General features: G+C 40.6%; 1 long non-coding RNA gene across 10 annotated transcripts in view; it reads left to right on the forward strand.

Moving 5' to 3' along the window:
• LOC129649869 (uncharacterized) overlaps positions 1–22,091 on the forward strand; it is a 326,398-nt gene that overhangs the window by 274,413 nt on the left and 29,894 nt on the right. For 6 of the 10 annotated variants that reach the window (XR_008713323.1, XR_008713324.1, XR_008713326.1 and 3 more), the window contains one exon: positions 10,559–10,659. This is a non-coding gene — a long non-coding RNA (uncharacterized LOC129649869). Of the gene's footprint in view, positions 1–8,473; positions 8,489–8,591; positions 8,708–10,403; positions 10,419–10,558; positions 10,660–22,091 lie in introns of those variants that run through there. The other 4 variants (XR_008713330.1, XR_008713331.1, XR_008713328.1 and 1 more) reach the window with 4 other exon arrangements.

The raw sequence follows: 22,091 nt of genomic DNA on the forward strand, positions 1-22,091 counted from the left end.
AAAAGGGAACCCTCTTACACTGTTGGTGGGAATGCAAACTAGTACAGCCACTATGGAGAACAGTGTGGAGATTCCTTAAAAAACTGGAAATAGAACTGCCTTATGATCCAACAATCCCACTGCTGGGCATACACACTGAGGAAACCAGAATTGAAAGAGACACATGTACCCCAATGTTCATCGCAGCACTGTTTATAATAGCCAGGACATGGAAGCAACCTAGATGTCCATCAGCAGATGAATGGATAAGAAAGCAGTGGTACATATACACAATGGAGTATTACTCAGCCATTAAAAAGAATACATTTGAATCAGTTCTAATGAGGTGGATGAATCTGGAGCCTATTATACAGAGTGAAGTAAGCCAGAAAGAAAAACACCAATACAGTATACTAATGCATATATATGGAATTTAGAAAGATGGTAACAATAACCCTGTATATGAGACAGCAAAAGAGACACTGATGCATAGAACAGTCTTTTAGACTCTGTGGGAGAGGGAGAGGGTGGGATGATTTGGGAGAATGGCATTGAAATGTGTATAATACCATATATGAAACGAGTCGCCAGTCCAGGTTCGATGCACGATACTAGATGCTTGGGGCTGGTGCACTGGGACGACCCAGAGGGATGGTATGGGGAGGGAGGAGGGAGGAGGGATCAGGATGGGGAACACATGTATACCTGTGGTGGATTTATTTTGATATATGGCAAAACCAATACAATATTGTAAAGTTAAAAAAAAAAAAAAGCATGGTCCTTGAAATCACTTAGGTCCAGCTATTTGTTGAGTATATCAGTTCAGTTCAGTTCATTTCCTCAGTTGTATCCAACTCTTTGCGACCCCATGAATTGCAGCACGCCAGGCCTCCCTGTCCATCACCAACTCCCAGAGTTCACTCAAACTCATGCCCTTTGAGTCGGTGAGGCCATCCAGCCATCTCATCCTCTGTCGTCCCCTTCTCCTCCTGTCCCCAATCCCTCCCAGCATCAGAGTCTTTTCCAATGAGACAACTCTTCGCATGAGGTGGCCAAAGTATTGGAGTTTCAGCTTTAGCATCAGTCCTTCCAATGAACACCCAGGACTGATTTCCTTTAGGATGGACTGGTTGGATCTCCTTGCAGTCCAAGGGACTCTTAGGAGTCTTCTCCAACACCACAGTTCAAAAGCATCAATTCTTCGGTGCTCAGCTTTCTTCACAGTCCAACTCTCACATCCATACATGACCACTGGAAAAATCATAGCCTTGACTAGATGGACCTTTGTTGGCAAAGTAATGTCTCTGCTTTTCAATATGCTATCTAGGTTGGTCATAACTTTCCTTCCAAGGAGTAAGTGTCTTTTAATTTCACGGCTGGAATCACCATCTGCAGTGATTTTGGAGCCCCCAAAAATAAAGTCTGACACTGTTTCCACTCTTTCCCCATCTATTTCCCATGAAGTGAGGGGACCAGATGCCATGATCTTCGATTTCTGAATGTTGAGCTTTAGGCCAACTTTTTCACTCTTCTCTTTCACTTTCATCAAGAGGCTTTTGAGTTCCTCTTCACTTTCTGCCATAAGGGTGGTGTCATCTGCATATCTGAGGTTATTGATATTTCTCCCTGCAATCTTGATTCCAGCTTGTGCTTCTTCCAGCCCAGCATTTCTCATGATGTACTCTGCATAGAAGTTAAATAAGCAGGGTGACAATATACAGCCTTGATGTAATCCTTTTCCTATTTGGAAACAGTCTGTTGTTCCATGTCCAGTTCTAACTGTTCCTTCCTGACCTATAAACAGATTTCTCAAGAGGCAGGTCAGGTGGTCTGGTATTCCCATCTCTTTCGGAATTTTCCAGTTTCTTGTGATCCACACAATCAAAGGCTTTGGCATAGTCAATAAAGCAGAAATAGATGTTTTTCTGGAACTCTCTTGCTTTTTTGATGATCCAGGTTTTTTGATGTTGGCAATTTGATCTCTGGCTCCTCTGCCTTTTCTAAAACCAGCTTGAACATGTGGAATTTCATTGTTCACGTGTTGCTGAAGCCTGGCTTGGAGAATTTTGAGCATTACTTTACTAGCGTGTGAGATGAGTGCAATTGTGCAGTAGTTTGAGCATTCTTTGGCATTGCCTTTCTTTGGTATATAGAGAGGAGCAAATCAACTATATTAATTATCTTTTTTTGAATTCATCAGCCTTGCTTTGACTTTAAGACTTTTTTCTACCTAAAATTTTTTTAATTGCTAATAATAATAATTTTTCTAATAATGCACTTAATGATTTGTTTTTTCCCCACTAATTTTTACATTTATTAGACCCATACTTTTTGATATGTAGTATTGCCCTTATCCTGTTTCTAAGAATTCTATGATTGTCCTTTTGATTTCTTTTAGAGCAAAAAGTTTTATAGTAGAATGATTCTTATACAAATGGTTGAGTATTTTTTAATTATAAAAGTAAATAATGTAATTGCATTGCATATAAAAGTTAATGTCATTGCATTAACCTCAGTATTTAATACCTGCTTTGGAAGAACCACTGAAGGTATTTTGTACCTTATTTTGTGCTTGCCTAATATGTGATTCCTTTGTATAACGGTTCCATGGGCATTAGAAAATAACTTACTTTCCAAATCTCCTTGCGATTTATCATGTTTCACAGAGTTTATTGGCTAGATTTTTATGTATCACCCATATCCTCACAGCCTTAATGCTTTATCTCTCAAAGAGTTAGAAAGGTATATTATATCATCTGACTATTATTGTAGAAAAGTATAGATATTTTGGTTTTTAATTTATATTATCCTTGCCATTATATAACCACTTTATAGCCAGACAACATTTCATTCTAGTTATGAGAATTCCAAACCCTGGGCTTCCAAATCCTGTTGTAGACCAAAAGGTTATCATTTTATAATGTTTTACTCCATGGTAGAGCAAAAGATGTTTAAACCTTAAAAAAAATTTAATTTCTAGTCCTGTAGAGAAGTTGACTATTACAAATTATAAACTGCACAAGGCTGTGCTTCCAAGGAAGCCATCAGTCCATGAAATTAAATTATGCATTAGAAGGTACTCTAATACCAACAGATATTAATTGAAGAAATAATTGTCTGGGTTTTTAAAAAGACGCTTTATCTCTTTTGTTCCATGGGATGGTTCAGAGTTCCTAAACTGGCTTCTACAATGAATAAAAATACTTTTAGTTTCTCTCTCAAATGAAGACTAGCATGCAAACAACTAGAACCATGTCCATTTCAATTAAACTTGGAATTCTATAAAGATTCAATTATATATTTCAATAAATGCCCCTGAATTAGGGAACTGTCATGTTGAGATTTAATAGAACTAGAACTGTGTTTTTCAAATTATGATTTTTATGCCCCAGGGATTTATGATACTATACCAAGGGATACGTTAAGCCACAATATTGTGGAATAGCTTCGTAAGCATCCGTTATGTTCAGAAACATAGAAGAAGTGAAAGGGGAGTGAGAGTAGGCAACTGTGGGAATTAAGTAATGCATCTAGCTAGTAATAAAAATTTTTTTATGTAAAATATATTTGTATTTGAAATAGAAAACAAAACTTGAATGAAAATTTTCTCAGCCTTTACACATAGTGAATGATCAAGTACATTTGACCCTTGAAAAACTCAGGGGTTAGTGCTATCAACCTTATAAGCAGTGGAATATCTGGGTATAATTTGTAGCTTGCCCTCCTTTCCATATCCATGACTTTAACGAACTTTGGATTATGTAATGATGTAACATCTACTGTTGAAAAAAATCCAGGTATAAGTGGACCTGTGCAATTCAAACTCATGCTCTTCAATGGTCAACTGTAATAGAAAAGCATATGTGAGGTATAAATATCCTCTCTCCCCATAAATTCTTATTTTCTAGTCTTTCTCCCCAACATAGCAGGTTTTGTAATTCTACTGCTGCTGCTGCTAAGTCGCTTCAGTCCTGTCCGACTCTGTGCGACCCCATGGACTGCAGCCCAACAGGCTCCCCTGTCCCTGGGGTTCTCCAGGCAAGAACACCTGGAGTGGGTTGCCATTTCCTTTTCCAATGCATGAAAGTGAAAAGCAAAAGTGAAGTCGCTCAGTCGTGTCCGACTCTTTGCGACCCCAGGGACTGCATCCCACCAGGCTCCTCCGCCCATGGGATTTTCCAGGTAAGAGGACTGGAGTGGGTTGCCATTTCCTTCTCCAATGCATGAAAGTGAAAAGTGAAAGTGAAGTCGCTCAGTCATGTCCGACTCTTTGCGACCCCATGGACTGCAGCCTACCAGGCTGCTCCGCCCATGGAATTTTCCAGGCAAGAGTACAGGAGTGGGGTGCCATTGCCTGCTCCGTGTAATTCTACTACTCACTGCTATATGGGAGTTCTCTGTAGTTCCCAGTGCAGGACTGTTTGATAGAGTAGGGATGAGACAAATAGGAATGACTCATACATCATAGCTACTTGTTCCATAAATTTCTTTTTCACCAGGTATTCATGAAATATGCTTTAGTTCTAACAGTTTTTTCTTTCTTTTTTTTTTTTTTTTTGTAATCTCACTTAGATTTTATAGATAATCATACCTTGTGCAAATAAACATATCTCATTTCCCCCCAAATTTATCTTTTTATTTTTTTCATTTTCTTATTTAAGTTAACATTATCAACAAAATTTACTAATAATTGTTTTACTAATAATTATAGTTTTGTTTTCCTAAATTTGGTTATAATTCTTTAAGAAATTATTAAGTATGATGACAGGCAATTTTTGCTGTGTTAAGGAATATTCTATTTGTATTCTATAAAGAATGGGGATTAAATTTAATAGGATGATTTTGACATTGACTAAGACACTTTCACTTTTTGACCTGTGTTAAACTAATTAACTCAATTTTGTGTAGCAGAATTCATCCTCCATCTTTTTGACATAAATATCACAGAATGTTTTCATTGTGAACAAGGAGATAATTTTCATCTTAATATTCCTTTGTTCATTTTAGTCATTTGTAGGGGAGGGATGCCATCTTTTCCATAGATTAACATATATGTATTTTAAAATAAAAGAAAAGCTCAATGAACGATGTATTTTTCAATGGCTTTATAATTAGGGTACTGACATGAGAGGTTTTTTTTTTTTTTTAATTTATTCTTCTAGGATCTCACAAAACTCACTAAAATGCTAGACTTTTTGGAGAAACATTCAAGTATATATCTCAAATGTTAAGACTGAGACAAAATTTTCTCCCAATGTTATACTGCATTTTTTTTTATTACTGTGAGTATTAGAAACATAGTAAAAAGATACTTTAATTTATTATTCATATTTAACGGGAAAAAGTAGCAAACTTTTAAGTCTGTTTTATAATTTCTTCTTTGAGTGTTCACTTTAATATCAACAGTGTTGTTAACGGACTTTAATTAGCCATCTATAAAGAAACTCCCTGTTAGTGTTGCAGAAACCAATACTCAGGAAACCAAGCACCACACTTGGAGAGCTGGAGAACTCAGGTTTATTAAGCCAGCAGGCCCAGAGGAGTTAACACTCCAAGCTCTGAGTCTCGAACAAAGGGGTTACAGAGTTTTTATAGACAAACATGGCAATCCACTCCAGTACCATTGCCTGGAAAATCACATGGACAGAGGACCCTGGTAGGCTACAGTCCATGGGGTCGCAAAGAGTCGGACATGACTGAACGACTTCACATTCACATTCACACATAGTGGGCAACACTAGCTGTTAATGGGTTGGTTTAAACCAAGGGGTTTCACACACGTGGGAACATCAGTCAAGATGGGGAGGATGCCTGACCTTTACATGGACAGGCATGATTAAGCAAGTTTTCAGGGGCCAGGCAGTTGCAAAGAGCAGGACAAGGGCGAGTGAGATAAGGTCCTGTTTTTAGTATTGTAAGTCCTCACTTTCTGAGACTACATGACCTATGTGATCCAGACTTTGCAAGGAGCAAGCTGAGTTACAGAGGCAGAAAGAGCAGGAGGGTATGTAAAATTTTAACTTTTCCTCTTCAGAAGATCAGACTAAAGAATCTGCCTGCAATGCAGGAGACCTGGGTTCCAATGCTGGGGTCAGGAAGATCCCCTGCAGGAGGGAATGGCTACCCACTCCAGTATTCTTGCCTGGAGAATCACATGGACAGAGGAGCCTGGTGGGCTACAGTCCACCAGGTTGCAAGGAGTGAGACGTGACTGAGCAGCTAACACACAACACAAAAAGAAACTCCACTGAGTTCTAGTCTCTTTCAGAATCAATAAAACTACTTTCCAAGCTACTTTCCCCTCTGCCCCCCGGATTCCACTCAGTTTCTGCTTATTATTTTTCTGATAAGACTTGCCCCTCTCGAGACCAAGTGGGTGTGTGTTTTTGAGTGACTTTCTTTGGAATCCAATTGTTGTTTAATGTTTACATATTAATATACAAAAGGGATTAGGCTTGACAGTCATTAAGTCTCATAGTATAATATTTTAAAGTGGAGTTCCCTCATGCAGAGGACATTTGGGGTCCACACTGGTTTTGAGCACATGGCAATAACTGGCACTTACTGTGGGCCCTCGGGTCTCAAGACCAGCCTTGCTGTGAGATGTGCCATCTGCAGATGTGCCTTCCTGAGAAAGAAGTGAGTGACAGCAGCGGCCTATTTGGCAGGAATTTACAAAAACCTTGATTTTGGCCCCTTTCCACCGCTAAGTGATAGGACTGGAGCTGAGTAAGAAGCCCTAGGTTTGCCAGGTTCAGTCTGAAAAAGGCAATGCATCCCCGAGGAAAATTTGCAAGGAACACATTCTTGGAGTGAATTTTCCTGAAAACCAGTGCACTCTAAAGCAAAACTAGAAAAAAAAAACAAAACAAAACAACAACAACCTTGGCTAAGCTAAGTATTCATTATGTGGAAAAGAACTATTAGGGAACCAAACAGAGAGTAAAAAATCAAAATTTTGAAGTAAAGAATTGACCCTTCACAAAAGAAGTTGGGCAGAAAAGGCAACCTTCATTCTTTGGAACCATGTAATTAACAACCAATTTTCACCCCACATAATTAATGCATCGTGCTAGTTACCATTGTGCCAGAGGGTCACACTGAGCTTTCTGGCAAGCCAATTGAGTTCCCTCCATATAAAGAACACTCGGTGATTATTCTGCATACAAGGATTATTCAACTTGATAGTTAAAATAATTAATTCTCTCCACATTGAAAAAGAAACCATTACTGTAGAGAAGGTATAATTACCCTGAATGGATAAGCTCTAGAGGGCAATATGGTGATTTTGATTCTTAGAGTGTATACAGCTTGGTGAAATGGAAAGAGAATTCATTCACAACAAATATTCACGCTTGCCCGGCACCCCCTCCTCCCACCATGTTTGCTAGACTCCTCTTTAAAAGACTCGGTTTCCTGTTGGAGTTATGCTAGGTGTTTTTTGTGTGACTTTTACTAGGCTGCTTCTCTCTTGTCTTAGGGGCTTCCCTGGTGGCTGAGACGGTAAAGCATCTGTCTGCAATGCAGGAGACCAGGGTTCGATCCCTGGGTTGAGAAGATCCCCTGGAGAAGGAAATGGCAGCCCATTCCAGTATTCTTGCCTAGGAAATCCCATGGACGGTAGTCGCAAACAGTCGGACACGACTAAGCGACTTCACTTCTCTCTTGTCTTATTTTATTTCTGTCTAAAGACAGGGAATTCAAATTACATGGAAGTTTAAAAAAATAAAAAGTGTCTGACGCAAATGTTTTCCATGCGCTCTTTCCATGCACGTGGGAGAAATTACTGTTCAAATATGGCGTCTTGTACTGAGCCCAGGAGAGGTTTCTCAGAATTCTTCAAGCTTTCATAGCCTCTGTCAATAGGTTAGAGGATGAAAGCCAGATTGACCCCTTGGTAGGTCTTCATTTTAGGTAAAAGTTCATATCACATCCCACAATTAGGAAAACAAACAAACCAACAAAAACAAAGCAACAAACTTCCCAACCCCCACCCCCAGAGAAAACAAGTAACAGTCACTGTGTTTAATTCTAGTCACAAAATAAATGAAATCAAAAGTGTTCTCCTGAATACTGACTTCCTAACAAAAGCACTTAATCGCTGAATTTTGTAATGTTGATATTGATAGGGCCCACATGAGGTCTCATTTTGCATATTTTTGTAGTGCTTCTGCTAACCTGGCTGGAAATTGAGCCAGGTTTTCATCTAATCTTTGAGTTATTTCCTGGAGCTTATCAACGTTGATGGCTTTATGTCCTGCCTTTTGATGGCCGGCAATGAGGCAAGCAATCATATGATTACGAGCTGCTAGTTCAGGTCTTCCTGCCTGATAACCCCAGTTGGGGTCATCTCGGGGCACAGCTGTGGCCCCTACGGGCTTGGTGTCATCTGTCCTGTGTATCTCATCAGCATACGCCTGAGAGGCTTGCCATACTCATTCCTTCTCTTCTGGGAGAAGAGTGGAGGAAAGGATGATGTAAATATCATGCCAGGTTAAGTCATAAGTAGGTAAGTGCAGTGAAGTGAAGTCTCTCAGTCATGTCTGACTCTTTGCGACCCCATGGACTGTAGTCTACCAGGCTCCTCAGTCCACGGAATTTTCCAGGCAACAGTACTGGAGTGGGTTGCCATTTCCTTCTCCAGGGTACCTTCCCAACCGAGGGATCGAACCCAGGTCTCCCACACTGCAGGCAGACACTTTACTGTCTGAGCCATCAGGGACACTGGGTAAGATACTTGAATTCTTTTAAATAATTATCAGGGTCTGAGGAGAACGAGTCAAGATACTTTTCAATCTGAGATAGATCTGTGAGGGGGAATGGGACATGAACTCAAACAATGCCTTCTGCTCCAGCTACTTCCCACAAAGGGAGGAATGGGGCAGGGGAAGGAGCGGGGTCCTGAGGTGAAGTTTCCTGTTTTAAATTTGTTCGGGCCTGGGTACTGGGAGGGAACCTCGAGAGGTCAGGGTAAAGCGTTGGGACCCTCAGGGTAGAGGGTGGGGCTGAGCTCTTAGAGCTTACCTCAGGCACAGGCTGGGGAGAGGGGTTGGGAGCTGGGGCAGGGGAGGCCTGCACTTGAGAAGGAGGGAGGGAGGGGGGTACATAAGGTGGAGGTTGTGGAACTGGATCTGGAGCAACTGCAAGGGGATTGGGAGCAATAGGGCGTGGGTCGGAAAGGTCAAAGGAAGAAGAAGAAAAGCCTGAACGGGGATCGGGAGACATTGTATTAGGAGGATGTGGTCCAGAATGGGTTAAAGGTATTTGAGAAGTAGAACAGGATTCACAGAGAGAGGGTCAAGAGCAGAGAGCGAAGAAAACCTGAACATAAAGGGATTTCTAACCACTTGCTGTCACGGTAGCAGGAGTTATCGAGGTCCCCTAGAGTATTATAATCGAGAGTTCCATTTTCTGGCCATTGGGACCTGTTATCAAGTTTGTATTGTGGCCAGAGAGTGTTAGAATAGTAAATAAGTCAATTTGGTCTTATCTCCCCTTGGAAGTCCAAAGCTTTCAGGTTTCAGAGAAGGCATCCTAGAGGAGTAGATTTTGAGGGCTGGGATTAAGACTTTCCTATTGAGGCTGAATAGGTTAGGCAAGGGTGAGAGAAAGCGAGGAGAAAGGTCCGAGAGAAAAGGCGTCCCCGTTCTCAGGACTTTTCTCAGAGAGTAATAGTCTGTTTTGAAATGGGCGTCCCCTGTTTCAAAGTCAGATGGGGCACAAGGCCGAGGGCCCTAAGACTTTGAAATGAGGCAAGAGAGAGAGAGGATCTAAGAGAATGGGATTTCACTCACCCTTGTAACCAATGGGTGAAATGTGGGCCGGTGTGTGGATGTCAGTCCGGCAAGACAAGTGGAGAGTCCCGTCCCAGAGCTCGTCTCAGTTTCTCGGCGAGGTCCCAGAAGGGGACCACCAGAGGTGGGCTCGGGAGAGGAGCCCACCCAGTTGTGGTGGATCTTCCCTCCAGGGTTTCAGCACCAGAATGTAAGACTAGTGCAGAAAAAGAGAGAACAAGCCGGGCAGTCAGGCAAGAAAAGGGAAATTTATTAGAGGGAAAAGAGAGGGTGACTGGCTCTTAAGGGGAACCAGCGTCCTCCCTTTCTGATGGAGTCCTTCTTATACCCCACCAATGAAAAATTCTCTGAAGGGATGGTCACGTAGCCAGAGGTCTGGAATCTGGTGGTCTCGCAGCTTTGAGAAGATAGGCACCAGTAAGATAACAGGATGCAATTTAGGCAATTTTATTCAGTCTCACAGATCACTGCGATTTTATTCTTTGTTTTCGAGGTCCACATAATGAGCCATCTTATCAATAAGACCCCGTGTGGGCCCTATCAGATACCAGAGACTAGGCCAGGATCTTCCTGGATATGATAATTATGTGAGAACATTGCTCTTTTTTTGGCCATGAGCAGACTAACTGGAAATTTAATTACATGGTAATTCTTCAGATTAAAAAAAAAAAACATGTTTTTTAATGAGCCAGTTTTTCTGAAATCTGGCCTGCTTATAAACTGTCTTTGTGAGGAAATGACGTTTCTTACCTAAATGTTTTTGCCTCTATATTGTCCTTCCATAGGAGTAAAGATATGAAATGATACCAGGCTGTTATATTTCAATGAGAAGAATCTGGAAGATTGTTTTCTGTTCAAAAAGTCTAGGAACAACATTCTTTATCTGGTAAGAAAATAGGGTGATCTGGGTTTCCCTCTCTTGGTTTCCAGCTCACCCGTCTCTTTGCTAACAGGCACCAGGTTGAAGATACACAGTTTTGCTGATAGAATTGTAAATACTTAGGTTTCATAAATTATAAAGTTTCATTGAATCAGTATTTATAATAGAAACCTGATCTTCAGAGTCTGAATAGAAGTAAGACAGAGAGAGACAGCTGTAGTTAATGGCTAAAACTTTGGAAAGTATACTCTATATTCAGAAGTGATCTTCTCTGGTATATTCATAAACACTAAGTAAATTGTATGGTACTTTTTACTGCTTCTTATTATTTTAAGCAAATGCTAGGCAAAATTATCTCTTGCCACAAAAGGGACCATTGCCTCTTTAAGACTCTACCTCAAATTAAATATTATGCTCATAGAAACTTATTTGAATCAATTGTATGTTTTTATGAAAAATTATTTATGATGCATAACTATTTCCTTATTGAATATGGGAGTAAAATGTTTACATTTTTGATTTTCATGTTTATAAAGAATGGTCGTCCCTTGTACAGAACCTTCTGTGATGAGGAGTCCCAGTGTTTGAGTCCTATTTGTTGTTGTTCAGTCACTCAGTCGTGTTTGACTCTTTGCTATCCCATGGACTGCGGCATGCCAGGCTTCCTGGCCCTTCACCATCTCCTGGAGCTTGCTCAAACTCATGTCCATTGAGTCAGTGATGCCATCAAACCATCTCATCTTCTGTTGTCCCCTTCTCCTGCCTTCAATCTTTCCCAGCATCAGCAGCATCTTTTCTAATGGCAGCTCTTCACATCAGGTGGGCCAAGCATTGGAACTTCAGCTTCAGCATCAGTCCTTCCCATGACTATTCAGGACTGATTTCCTTTATGATCAACCGGTTTGATCTCCTTGCAGTCCAAGGGACTCTCAAGAGTCTTCTCCAACACCACAGTTCCAAAGCATCAGTTCTTTGTTGCTCAGCCTTCTTTGTGGCCCAACTCTCACATCCGTATATGACCACTGGAAAAACCATAGCTTTGACTAGACGGACCTTTGTCGGCAAAGTAATGTCTGTGCTTTTTAATGATTTAAGCCTCAAGGCTTTTTAGAGATGTCAGTCAGGGACACTTGGAGATTTTCCTCAAGAGATTTCTAGATGGACACGAGTAGGTGTTGAAAGTGAATGAGCCAAAAACAATGAACATGCCACGGAGGGGTCTGTATCTGGTTCCTTGCCCACATCCCTCATCTTGATGGCTAACAGAACTTGTGACAGATGAGCTGGTATCATGGCTCAGTCTTATTTTTGTCCCTGTCAATCCAATTGTTCCATAATTTCCTTGGGTGATGTATTTTTCATGTGAAAGTATAGTCTGACTGTGTGCTTTTCCTGTTATGCTCATGGAGAATTCTTGGAGAGGAGAGGAACCAACGGTGATGTGTTAGTTTTGAAAATAAGAGCTTTGGGAGCGAGTTTTTAAAAGAACAGCTTTGCATATGTGATGGGAGAAAATTGATACAGAGAACATTTTTCTTGACAGGTTCACACTTAGCTTGAAACTCTATGAAAAAATTTAGAAGGAAAATGGTTACATAATTCTATTTCTCTTTGTAGTCCTCAGTCCTTCTGCTTGGATGTGAGCATCCACAGGACTGTTGAGTCCCTGCTTTTAAGAGGATACAGCTAGTATCTCATCCCCCTAAGGTGCCATGGAATTGGGATCCTGCCTGGCTAAAGAGAGGTGGATGATATCCAGAGTTACCATCTACCATACTCAAAGGGTAGCTTGATATTTCAGTAGTTCTAAGGTCTATTTACTTCTGGAAAAACCGGTTGCTGTTGTTTAGTGACTAAGTCATGTCCTACTCTTTGTGACCTCATGGACTGTAGCCCACCAGGCTCCTCTGTCCATGGGATTTCCCAGTCAAGAATACTGGAGTGGGTTGCCATTTCCTTCTCCAGGGGATCTTCCTGACCCAGGGATTGAATCTGAGTCTCTTGCATTGCATGAGGATTCTTTACCACTGAGCCACCAGGGAAGCCCCAAAATAGGTTAAGTTGGCCCCAAAAGTACTGCATAGAAAATGGTAGAATCACTATCCCCTTTGCTTTGATATATTCTGGTTCTACTTGTGATCAAATAGGTGAGAACAGTTTGAGTGCATCAGAAAATAAGAGTGGTCTGAGTAATGAGTAGATATAGGTCCAGGCCTCAAAGCTAATGGATTTTATCAGAAGTCTTCTGCATTTCATCTGGGATAAGAACTCATGATTTCCTGATTTCCTGCCCTCCCACCAGCTCCTACCAAGTACTTGGCATAGGAGTTGGAATTTTCTGTTGGAAAGTGATTTATACAGGACTTTTTGTTAGTATGTGGGTGGGCACATTTTGCTTTAACAGTTTGTGGCAAGTGTCCTGAGAGTTCCAAGCATGCCTCTGGAGTCAGGCTGCCTGGGTGTTACTCCTTCTGGAGCAGGGCACTTAATTGCCCTGGGCCTCACTATTCTCACCTGTGAGATGAACAGTAATGATACTTATAGGGTGGGCTTGTTTCAAGGATTATAGATGTAGACCAGTGCCTGGAAATGAAAATTTGCTAATACCGATAAAGGTTACTCACCGTATCTACACCCTGAGATCATCAAAAGGGGCGAAAGTGGAATAGCTTCACCCCGTTAGATAACCCTTATCCTTCAACACCTGTGTTTTACCAACACTTTGTACAGCTTACCTTAACTATTTTTCTGCCCCATTACTAGGGACTTGGTAAGGCACCCATTCCCATGGATTTGGGGGTTGGGGACATACAACCCTATGAAGCTCATTAGGAGTTTACTCAATCATGGGTGACTCTTTTGTCTTGAATAAGCCTAATTTTTGTCTTGACTAGGCCTAATAGTTGCTTCCCTGGTGGCTCAGATGGTAAAGAATCTGCCTGCAATGCAGGAGACCTGGGTTTGATCCCTGGGTTGGGAAGATTCCCTGCAGGAGGGTATGGCAATCCACTCCGGTATTCTTGCCTGGAGAATCCCTATGGACAGAAGAGCCTGGCCAGCGGGGTACAGTCCATGGAATCACAAAGAGTTGGACATAACTGAGCGACTAAACACAGGCCTAATTCTGGTTATTTCAGATAAGCAATGGGACAGAAGTTTCAAGACATCAAGAAGTCTAGAAGCCATTTAAAGAATGATCCTGCTGTCTTTTTTATTCTCTGTTCAAAATAGTTTCACACAAAACTCAAATATCGTCACATTTAGTTTTAGACCTCTTCATGTGTGATGAATTCTTCCGAAAGTGCTAGCAGGTTTTCCTCCCATATTTGTTAAAGAACACCCACGATGAACTTGTCTACCATAAGGATCATTCTAAGTGAACTGCTTTCTGGATCCTTTCATTATCCCTGAGGACAGACATATGTTGAGTTCAATAAGCAGCTACATTTTCTGAGGTTAGCATTAAAAAATAACTTGGCAGGATTTTTAAGCTAAGATCCTCAGAGGAATTTTGCAAACATTTCATTTGCTACGACAATGGATAATTTATCTGAGAACAGGTGTATACAAATCTTGGTGTGCTGTTTTTTGAGACTGCAAGCTGTCACAATTGATTGTTTCCTTGAAAAAAGGGAAAAGAACTTTATTTGGTGAAAGTTAAGAGTACCTTCAAGCCTATAAAATGGAATTTTAGATTGTAATAAAACTAGATTGTCATAACAGAATACCTGTGGAAATGCATAAAATGAAGCAAGGTTAATTTTTCCCTTCTTTTACATAATACTGATACATCAGGGATCAGCAGAAATGGCCCTAGTTGATAAATGCTCATAGTTGAATGCATTTTAGCTCCAGCCCCTTCCACCAGAGGCTGCTATGAACTCAGAATTAAGGTCTCAGTGAGCTCAGGTTTACCCAGGGGCTGCCTTGGAGGTGAGGGATCCTGGGAAGGCTGACAAGGGCTAGACATGTCATCTAGGAAGTCCGTCACCTAACTGTACTGCATACCACAACAGCACTCTGGCTATGCCCCAGCTTTTTTCCTAAAGGGAAGAAATTGCCAATAATCAGAACAAAATTCCTGGAGGTTTAGTCTTAGCTCTGTTTTCCACTACTTCTCTGCCCTTGAGTCTCGTTGCTTGCCCCTCTTGTCTTCATATCTGATTGTATCTTGCCCTGTTAACTTTTAGTATTGGTTTCTCATTAGCATTACTTCTCTTCTACATTTTCTGAAGTATTGCAGAGGCTAGAAGCCTGGAAATGACTTTTCTCTACTTTCTTGCCAACCAGATTCTGGTTTCTCATCTATAGGAAGCTCTCACATGATGTTTGGAAGGTGAATGGGAAAGAGCCAGCACTTCCCAAATGGTGGTGAGCAGGTGCCTGGGCTTCAGTGGCAGCAGCTCTGGGGTTTCTACAATAGTTTTGGGATGACCACCTGTATTCCACGATGGTGGTTCCCTGCATTTCTTGTATATTCAGCCATTTTAAAGCTAGCAAATGTGATCATGACTTTTACTCTCCTGCTTTCAACAACCTGCTGTTGTTGTATGAGTCTCTGATTGTTGTAGTTGTTCAGCTGTTAGGTCCTGTCCAACTCTGTGACCTCATGGACTGCAGCAAGCCAGGCTCATCTGTCCTTCACTATCTCCTGGAGTTTGCTCAAATTCATGTCCATTAAGTCAGTGATGCTATCTAACCATCTCACCCTCTGCTGCCCCCTTATCCTTTTGCTTCAATCTTTTCCAGAATCAGGGTTTTTTCCAGTGAGTTGGCTCTTCCCATCAGGTGGCCAAAGTATTGGAACTTCAGCTTCAGCATCAGTCCTTCCAGTGAACATTCAGGGTTGATGTTCATAGGATTGACTGGTTGGATCTCCTTGCAGTTCAAGGGACCCTCAAGAGTCTTCTCCAGCACAACAGTTCAAAAGCATCAGTTTGGCACTCAGCCTTGTTTATGGTCCAACTCTTACATCCATGTGACTACTTGAAAAACCATAGCTTTGACTATACCAAACTTTGTCAGCACAGTGATGTCTCTGCTTTTTAATACACTGTCTATGTTTGTCATAGCTTTCCTTCCAAGCAGCAAGTGTCTTTTAATTTCATGGCTGAAATCCCCATCTGCAGTGATTTTGGAGACCAAGAAAATAAAATCTGTCACTGCTTCCACTTTTTCCCATTCTGTTTGCTATGAAGTGATGGGACCAGATATCATGATCTTAGTTTTTTTAATGTTGAGTTCCAAGTTAACTTTTTCACTTTCCTCTTTCACCCTCATCAAGAGGCTCTTTAGTTCTTTTTTTACTTTCTGCCATTCAGTTCAGTTCAGTTCAGTTGCTCAGTAATGTCCAACTCTTTGCGACCCCATGAACTACAGGATGCCAGGCCTCCCTGTCTATCACCATCTCCCGGAGTTCACTCAAACTCACGTCCATCGAGTCGGTGATGCCATCCAGACATCTCATCCTCTATCGTCCCCTTCTCCTCCTGCCCCCAATCCCTCCCAGCATCAGAGTCTTTTCCAATGAGTCAATTCTTTGCATGAGGTGGCCAAAGTACTGGAGTTTCAGCTTTAGCATCATTCCTTCCAAAGAATACCCAGAGCTGATCTCCTTCAGAATGGACTGGTTGGATCTCCTTGTAGTCCAAGGGACTCTCAAGAGTCTTCTCCAGCACCACACTTTCTGCCATTAGAGTGGTATAATCTGCATATCTGAGTTTATTGATATTTCTCCTGGCAGTGTTGATTCCAGCCTGTGATTCATCCAGCCCAGTGTTTCACATGACATACTCTGCATAGAAGTTAAATAAGCAGTGTGACAATACACAGCCTTGTTGCACTCCTTTCCCAATTTTGAACCAGTCAGTTGCTCCATGTCCAGTTCTAACTGTTGCTTCTTGACCTGAATACAGGTTTCTCAAGAGATGGATAAGGTGATCTCGTATTCACATCTCTTTAAGAGTTTTCCTCAGTTTGTTGTGCTCCATGAAGCCAAAGGCTTTCACGTAGTCAATGAAGCAGAATTAGATGTTTTTCTGAAATTCTCTTCCTTGTTTTCTCCATGATCCAATGAATATTGGCAATTTAATCTCTGGTTCCTTTGCCTTAGCTAAGTTCCATTATGGCTCAGTTGGTAAAGAATCTGCCTGCAGTGCAGGAGACCTGGGTTCAATCCCTGGGTTGGGAAGATCCCCTGGAGAAGGAAATGGCAACCCACTCCAGAATTCTGGCCTGGAGAATTCCATGGACAGAGGAGCCAGGCAGGCTACAGTCCATGGGATTGCAAAGAGTCTGACATGACAGTAAGACTAGCTTTCACTTTTTATCCATGATTCAACGAATGTTAGCAATTTAATCTCTGGTTCCTCTGCCTTTTCGAAGTTCAGCTTGTACATCTGGAAATTCTTGGTTCAGGTACTGCTGAAGCCTAGCTTGAAGGATTTTGAACATAACCTTACTACCATGTGAGATGAACACAATCATATGGTAGTTTGAACAGTCTTTGGGATTGTTTGGGATTAGAATGAAAACTGATCTTTTCCAGTCCTGTGGCCACTGCTGAGTTTTCCAAATTCACTAGCATGTTGAGTGCAGCACTTTCACAGTGTCATCATTTAGTATTTGAAATAACTCAACTGGAATTCCATCACCTCCACTAGCTTTGTTCCTAGTAATTCTTCCTAAGGCCCCCATGACTTTATGTTCCTGGATGTCTGGCTCTAGCTGAGTGACCACTCCTTTGTGGTTATCTGGGTCATTAAGACCTTTTTTCACAGTTTTTCTGTGTATTCTTGCCATCTCCTCTTAATCTCCTCTGCTTCTGTTACATCCTTATTGTTTCCATTATTTATCCTGTGCATCCTTGCATGAAATGTTTCCTTGATCTCTCCAATTTTCTTGATGTGATCTCTAGTCTTTCCTATGCTGTTGTTTTCCTCTGTTTCTTTGCATTGTTCACTTAAGAAGGCCTTCTTAGCTGACCTTGCTGTTCTCTGGAACTCTGCATTCAGTTAAGAATCTTTCTGATACTTGATATTAAATTATTTTCTATGTAAAAATACTTAGTTGTTGATATGTTTCAAAGCAAACTGTGATAGATACAGTAGCCAAGTTTTATATAGCCTAGGTCAGGAATAAATAGGGACCTTCAGCAGACATTCTCATTAGCAGTTATCTCCTCATACTGTGGTTTATGGTGGCAAGAGGCCCTGCTCTGTCTCCAACCTTGGGACTTGGGATTCTACCAGGCAAGCATGTTCAGCCTCTTCTTTCCGTGGAGATGAGGAAACTATTTCTTCCAGTTTTCCTGATAGAATCCCTCTCAGAAGTACTATTTTCCTTTATGTGATAGAAAGGGAGACTGAGAGTCAGAGAGTTTCAGTAGCAGAAAAGGTGCAAAGAGGCAGAAGTCTGATTTAAACTAGGTTTTCTGTGCTATTTTCACCAGACCTCTGAATTCTCATTTAGAACTCAGCTTCCAGGAATCCCTTAAATCCAATTCTAATCCTATATTTCCTTTTGGCATTTTGACTACAGTTATTTATTTTTATCAGATTTTAAAAAATATTCCCTCTAGAATATTTTCCAACTGTGAAAGAAAAAAAAAAAACCTGCAGTAGTAATTTAAAAAGTTTCCACTTGTTAAGCGGTTACAAGTGTCAGATACTGTGCTGTTTTAATCATTCACTTAATTATTAAAACTAATCCAGGGAGTCATTCATTTTTATTATCTCTGGTACAAGAATAAAAACTGACACTCACAAAGGTTTAGTCCAAGGTGATACAGTTGGTTTATAGCAAAGCCGGATGGAAACCCAGGTCTTTCTATCTCCAGTGCTTCTGTTGATTCATTTAACAAATACTTTTTGAGCATTCACTCTGTACCAGGAACTCTCTTAGGTACACTGGATTGGGGGGAGGGGGTGGCAAGGGAAGGACGTACCGCTCAAAAATCAGTGTGGGACAAGAAATGATGAGGTGGTTGCTGGAGTTCAGTTTGGGAAATTTGTGGTCACTAAGAGTCACACACGTTCTGTCAATGAGTTGTTATGATTAAATAAGAATAAAATAAAAATTCCTTTCTTTGAATCTACGAACTAGTTTTTCAAAAAGCTACCAATTTGTCAGACCTATTAGGCAGTCTAAATCTATCTAGCAAATGGATCTGTTGGGTTTAGGGATCGTATAAAAAAAATTACTTGCTATTAAGGATGTCATAAAGTGAGAAAGTTTGAGAACCTCTGGGCTATAGGATGGAAGTAAAATAAATTTGAATTTTACTGATGTCTTAAAATTTAATCCATCGCCCTAAAATTTAGGCTTTTCTCCTTTCCCCAAAGCACATCTTCATCCTCACTGAATGTATGTGATCTATGCTTTGCTTTAAATTTTTTTTCTGAAAGCAAAAAGATGCAGAGAAACACAAGGTTTACTAGTCAATAAAATGATGTATCTTTCAGTGGCTATTACCAGTCTTACACAGATTTTCATTTTTCAAGCATTTATTAAAATAGTGTTATAGGGAAATTAATTATAAAAAAAGAAATTGGGTGATGTTTGGAGCCATAATTGGGAATGGACAAAGAATTGCTACTTCAGAGAATGCTCTGATCTCAATCCATCATTTTGTTCTGAACCATGATCCCCACTCATCCTGGGGCTGCCCAACAGAGATACTTCAGTTCATCCAAAGCTTTGTCCCCATCCTTTCCCCACAGAGATTCTAGGCTTTGATCGAAGGCCCTATACTCATGTACCACTAATGATTGTCTAAAATTGTTTCCCTAAAAATTTAGAACCATTTACTTCTATGAAGAACTTGTACAGTATGGCATTTGGCATTATTTTTTTTTTTTAAAGGGAATTACCTTGTGTTTATCTGTATCTGGATACACTTGCTGGTTAGTTCTTTCTGTCTTCAGGTCCATTGTGAGTTTTCTGCTATCATTCGCACAGAAATTCCTCAGAGTTTATGAGCCAGTGAAATCTTGTTATAAGCAGTCTTTGGACACTCAGTTTAAGCTAGATACATCTGGTTTCATGGATGTTGCTTTTTTTAAAAAATTTATTTCTTTTAATTGAAGGCTAATTACTTTACAATATTGTATTGGTTTTGCCATACATCAACATGAATCCACGGGTGTACATGTGTTCCCATCCTGAACCCCCCTCCCACCTCCCTCCCTGTACCATCCCTCTGGGTCATCCCAGTGCACCAGCCCCAAGCATCCTGTATCCTGCATTGAACCTGGACTGGTGATTCATTTCTTATATGATATTATACATGTTTCAATGCCATTCTCCCAAATCATCCCACCCTCTCCCTCTCCCACAGAGTCCAAAAGACTGTTCTATACATCTGTGTCTCTTTTGCTACCAATGGTATTTTTCACAGAGCTAGAACAAATAATTTCACAATTTGTATGGATGTTGCTTAAAAAAAAAAAAAAATTGTTAGTGGTGTCCTTTCCAAACTCTTAAACCCTTGCTTAGTCTCAAAGCATTTTAGCAAGCTCCTGAGATGGTAAAGAGTGAAGGTTTTCTTTTCAAAGGGGAGAAATGGAGATACCCAGAGAATTAATAAAGTTGTTATGGGTACAGTGTTAGCCCTGGCCCAAATCGCATATAAACAAGGCACATGTATTTTCAAGTCTCAGTTTAAATGTCATTTCTTTAATGAAGGCTTTCATTTATCCACAGACCGGTTTAGCAGCTTCTATTTCACACTCTCATGGCGCTCATTGTTTTGAAACACTCAGCTTTGAACTAGGACTCTAGTGTAATGGCTTCTTCCTGTGCAGATATGGAGTCCTCTTGGCTAATTAACAAAGCTTTTTGATTGCCTGTGTCTTCAGCATTTAGCACCCTCCCCAGTGCTCAATAAACATTGTAGAAGGAAGGAAAGAAGAGGGGAAGGGAGGAAAGTACAAAAGAGAGAAGCTAAGGATAAGAATGGATCCAAAAGTTATTTGTTGAAAGCTGTGATGACTACAGTAATTGGAAGGACCCAGGACTCTGCTTTTAAAGTTTAATTTTCTAATTATGGTGACATTAGACCTTGAATGGCAAAGGAATAGCCCTGCTTAAGGTATCTGACTGCTTGCTAAGATCTATAGATAAATAATCAGGAAAATAGCATAATCAGGAATTAGTAAATCCACCAGCCATTATTGAAAACTGGCCTCTCATTGACTAAAAACATAATTTTTGGTCAATGCTGAAATCAGATTATATTCTTTGCAGCTGAAAATGGAGAAACTCTATACAGTCAGCAAAAGCAAGACCTGGACCTGACTGTGGCTCAGATCATCACCTCCTTATTAAAAATTCAGGCTTAAATTGAAGAAAGTAGGGAAAACCACTAGACCATTCAGGTATGACTTAAATAAAACCCCTTACGATTATACAGTGGAGGTGATGGATAGATTCAAAGGATTAGATTTGGTAGCCAGAGTGCCTGAAGAACTATGGATGGAGGTTCATAACCTTGTATGGGAGGCAGTGATCAAAATCATCCTAAAGAAAAAGAAATGCAAGAAGGCAAAGTGGTTGTGTGAGGAAGCTTTACAAATAACTGAGGATAGAAAAGTGAAAAGTAAGGGAGAAAGGCTTAGATACACTCAACTGAATGCAGAGTTCCAGAGAATAGCAAGGAGAGATAAGAAGGCCTTCTTAAATGAACAATGCAAAGAGACAGAGGAAAACAGAAGGGGAAAGATTAGAGATACCTTGAAGAAAATTGGAGATATTAAGGGAGTATTTCATTCAAGAACAGGCACAATAAAAGGCAGAAATGGTAAGGACCTAACAGAAGCAGAAGGTATTAAGAAGAAGTGGCAAGATTACACAGAACTATACAAAAAAGGTCTTAATGACCCAGATAACCATGATGATATGGTCACTCCCCTAGAGCCAGACAATCTGGAGTATGAAATGAAGTAGGGCCTTAGGAAGCATTACTATGAACAAAGCTAGTGGAGGTGATGGAATTCCAGCTCAGCTATTCATCTGAAAAGATGATGCTGTTAAAGTGCTGCACTTATGTCAGCAAATTTGGAAAACTAAGCAGTGGCCAAATGACTGGTCAGAGGACTGGAAAAGGTCAGTTTTCATTCCAATCTGAAAGAAGGGCAATGCCAAAGACTGTTCAAACTACCGTACAATTGCACTCATTTCACATGCTAGTAAGGTTATGCTCAAAATCCTTCAAGCTAGCCTTCAACAGACATGAATCGAGAATTTCCAGATGTACAAGCTGGATTTAGAAAAGGCAGAGGAACCAATATCAAGTTGCCAATATTCATTTGATCATAGAGAAAGCAAGGGAATTCCAGAAAAATCTACTTTTGTAGCTTCATTGACTATGTGAAAGCCTTTGACTGTGCAGATCCCAAAAACCTGTGGAAAATTCTTAAAGAGATGGGAATACTAGACCA

Source organism: Bubalus kerabau, chromosome 4, assembly GCF_029407905.1.
Source record: "Bubalus kerabau isolate K-KA32 ecotype Philippines breed swamp buffalo chromosome 4, PCC_UOA_SB_1v2, whole genome shotgun sequence".
Classification (NCBI taxonomy): domain Eukaryota; kingdom Metazoa; phylum Chordata; class Mammalia; order Artiodactyla; family Bovidae; genus Bubalus; species Bubalus kerabau.